Source organism: Centropristis striata, chromosome 13, assembly GCF_030273125.1.
Source record: "Centropristis striata isolate RG_2023a ecotype Rhode Island chromosome 13, C.striata_1.0, whole genome shotgun sequence".
In the NCBI taxonomy this organism is placed as follows: domain Eukaryota; kingdom Metazoa; phylum Chordata; class Actinopteri; order Perciformes; family Serranidae; genus Centropristis; species Centropristis striata.
The window spans coordinates 37,604,883-37,609,300 of NC_081529.1; positions in this window are offsets into that span (position 1 = coordinate 37,604,883).

Here is a 4,418-nt window from a genome sequence, read left to right on the forward strand (position 1 = left end):
AACCAGATCAAACAGTAAATCTAAAGGTCTAAAACCAGATCAAACAGTAAATCTAAAGGTCTAAAACCAGATCAAACAGTAAATCTAAAGGTCTAAAACCAGATCAAACAGTAAATCTAAAGGTCTAAAACCAGATCAAACAGTAAATCTAAAGGTCTAAAACCAGATCAAACAGTAAATCTAAAGGTCTAAAACCAGATCAAACAGTAAATCTAAAGGTTTAAAACCAGATCAAACAGTAAATCTAAAGGTCTAAAACCAGATCAAACAGTAAATCTGAGGGAAATGATCTTGCTGCATAGACAGATAATTTACCTTGACAAGATTTATTAAATTAAGATTATTAAATCTAGAAATAAGCATGTTGAACACTTAAAAGAAGAAATTAACAAGATAAATTACCAGAATAAAACCAAGAGATTTCTTAAATAAAACCACTTAATACCAGAATAAAACCACAAAAAATCAGAATAAAACCACTTAAAACCAGAATAAAACCACATAAAACCACTTAAAACCACTTAAAACCAGAATAAATGATCAAACTATGATGACTATGATGATCTAAATCTAAAGTTTTTTTTTTTTATCTTGGTAAGAACCAAGTAATCATCAGGTCACTCTGCTCGGGCCAGTTCATCACTGCTGGCAGCTTTACTTTATCTGGTTTAGAAAGTTTTATTGTGGTTTTATTCTGGTTTTAGGAGTCAATTTCTTATTTTAAGTATTCAAAATGCTTATTTCTAGATTTAAAAATCTAGATAATCTAGATAAAAATAATCTTAATTTAATAAATCTTGTCAAGGTAAATTATCTGTCCATGCAGCAAGATCATTTCCCTCAGATTTACTGTTTGATCTGGTTTTAGACCTTTAGATTTACTGTTTGATCTGGTTTTTAGACTAAACACCTGTTTCACAGTGTGGTGATGACATCACTGTGCGGATTTCCTCTAAAGGGGAGTGGAACTAACACACACACACACACACACACACATAGGAATCCTTATCCAAAGTCCACTTAATTCTAGTTTTCTAATATTATTGTTTCTATTTCTTGATATATGAATATACTGTATGTTCCTATGCATTTTTCTCTAACTTATATTTCATGATAGGGGGTTTCCACTTTGTGTATTTGCTGATGGACTCTGTTACAGTTAACTGGACCCCAACGTTAACACCAGGCTGAGGCTAGCTAGTGAAGGTTCATAGTGACGTGTTGTATCTTGCTGTTTCTCAGGGCTCATTGTGAACCCCACTGCTCTGTCATCTCAACTAAAACTCCCACATCACCCAGTTAAAGGACAGTTTCATGGTGTCTTTAGACTCTTTAGCTCCTCTCTTCAGCCAGGGCCAGGTTTCACCAGCTGGCTCCGCACAAACAAACAAAAGGGATCATGAGCCTTATTTCTGCCTGTTATCAACATGTGATCTGTATCTGGATGTTTTATATTGGTAATGATGGGGCTGGGCCATATATTAGTCTAGAGCAGCTGTTCTCAACCTTGGGGTCGGGACCCCAATTGGGGTCGCGAGATGATTTCTGGGGGTCGCCAAATAATTTAGGAAGTCAGCTCTGTCTCCACTGTGTTAAAGTGTTCATGTGCTAATGTGTTTTTGGTTATTTTGTGGGGGTTTTTTGTTTGTCATTTTGTGTCTTTGTCTCTTTTTTGGTAATTCTGTGTCTTTTTTTGATCATTTTGTGGTCAATTCGTGTCTTTTTTTGGTCATTTTGTGTCTTTTTTGGTCATTTTGTGTCTTTTGTTGGTCATTTTCTGTCTTTTTTTTGATCATTTTGTGTCTTTTTTGGGTGATCTGAACTGTGCGTGTGAGATTGTGTTCAGTGAGTGGGGGTCGCGGACAACATGCATGTTAAATTGGGGGTCGCGACTCAAAAAGGTTGAGAACTACTGGTCTAGACGGAATTGTCCAAAAAGTGAAAATGAGGAGCATTTATGGGTACAAGTCGGGAACCGGCCTACTTTACTTATTTCAAGGGTGCTGAGTCCAAAAAAAATGGTTCCCAGTTTCTGGATCTATAGTCTAGGGTCAAAGCAAGAATATAGTGGAGGCTCAGTGTCTTTTTATATATATATATATATATATATATATATATATATATATATATATATGCAAAATACCAACTTTTAAGGTGAAATTAAGCATTATTTGTGTCATTTTTTTAAGGCCGACATAAATATTCACTAATAAAATAATCACTTTTAAATGTTCCAGTTGGTATTTTGCATATATATATATATATATATATATATATATATATATAAAAAGCCACTGAGCCTCCACTATATTCTTGCTCTGACTCTAGACTATAGATCCAGAAACTTAATTTCCTCATCTTTGATTGCCTACTTACAAAAAAACTAAGGGGAAATGGTCCAACGACCAACAGCCGCCATATTGATATGCAAATGAGAAGGTCAAAAACTCAAAATTTCGCTTGGGAACCATTTTTTTTGGACTCAGCACCCTTGAGATATGTAAGGTAGGCCGGTTCCTGACTTGTACCCATAAATGCTCCTCACTTCTTATAGGAGGCCTTTATTCTGAAATCCGTCTAGACTATATCCTGATATTTTTGTGAGAGCAAATATGACATGTCACAAGTAGTTTTATTGAAAGTGTTTATTTAAGTGAACATAAATACTGAATAACAACAGGAGAACCTTTTTTTTTTTTTTTTTTTTTTTAAATCAAAGGTCCGTAAAATGCACATTTGAATAAGAAAATATCTTAAATAACAGCTGCAGCTTGCCTGGAGCAACGATCACAGATAAGATTTGAACTATAGTCATGGAAAAATTATTAGACCACCCTTCAATTTCTTGTTCATTTTAATGTCTGGTACGACTAAAGCATTGAAGAAAACAACAAGAAATTGACCAAAAAAGAAACAAAATGACCCAAAAATATGTAAAATGGCCATAAAAAGTCACAAAATGTACAAAAAAGACGTATAATGACCAATAAAAAGACACAAAATGTACAAAAAAGACGTATAATGACCAATAAAAAGACACAATGTACAAAAAAGACGTAAAATGGCCAATAAAAAGACACAAAATGTACAAAAAATATGTATAATGACCAATAAAAAGACACAATGTACAAAAAAGACGTAAAATGGCCAATAAAAAGACACAAAATGTACAAAAAATATGTAAAATGACCAATAAAAAGACACAAAATGTACAAAAAATACGTATAATGACCAATAAAAAGACACAATGTACAAAAAAGACGTAAAATGGCCAATAATAAGACAAAATGTACAAAAAAGACGTAAAATGGCCAATAAAAAGACACAAAATGTACAAAAAAGACGTATAATGACCAATAAAGACACAAAATGTACAAAAAAGACGTATAATGACCAATAAAAAGACACAATGTACAAAAAAGACGTATAATGACCAATGAAAAGACACAAAATGTACAAAAAAGACGTAAAATGACCAATAAAAAGACAGCTTGATATCCGTCAGAAATGGATTCAACCAAGAAAACACTTTTACCCCAAAATGCCTCATTTTCTGAAGGTTTTCCCAGATCGGGTCCTGTCTACTGCTGCTTGGAGTCCCACAGACTATGACTGTAATGTCACAGAGCGTTTCCATTGACATTTTTTATGTGTCCAATTAATATAATCCAGATACTTACCACATGTTAATACCGAGGGCAACAAGGGGCCTGTGCTTCTGTTGAACATCTATTTATCTTGTCCAAATCAGCCCCAAAAGTCGTGAAAAAGAAAAGAAGTCGTGTGTCTGTAGTGCAAACAAACAGTAGAAACACTGTTCACAGTAAACAAACTGTCTGTCTGTCTGTCTGTCCATACCTGAGAGTGCCTGTCTGTCTGTCTGTCTGTCCATACCTGAGAGTGCCTGTCTGTCTATCTGTCTGTCTGTCTATACCTGAGAGTGCCTGTCTGTCTATCTGTCTGTCTGTCCATACCTGAGAGTGCCTGTCTGTCTGTCTGTCCATACCTGAGATTGCTGTCTATCTGTCTGTCTGTCCATACCTGAGAGTGCCTGTCTGTCTGTCCATACCTGAGAGTGCCTGTCTATCTGTCTGTCTGTCCATACCTGAGAGTGCCTGTCTGTCTATCTGTCTGTCTGTCCATACCTGAGAGTGCCTGTCTCTCTGTCTGTCTGTCTGTCTGTCTGCATCACAGACTCTTATCTCTTCAACCCTGCTCTATCCATTATTGCCAAAAATATTCCAGATTAGTGAAGATCTAGAAATGTTGGAGTGTCTGGTGTGCCAGGCTGATTCTTGTAAAGAAATGTGTTCAAACACTACACAAGATGTAGTGAAAAGGTGTCTTTGGTTTGGAAGTGTCCTTCAGTGTTAACATCATGGAGCTTTAATATCGTTGTGACGGTTGTAAACAGTGAA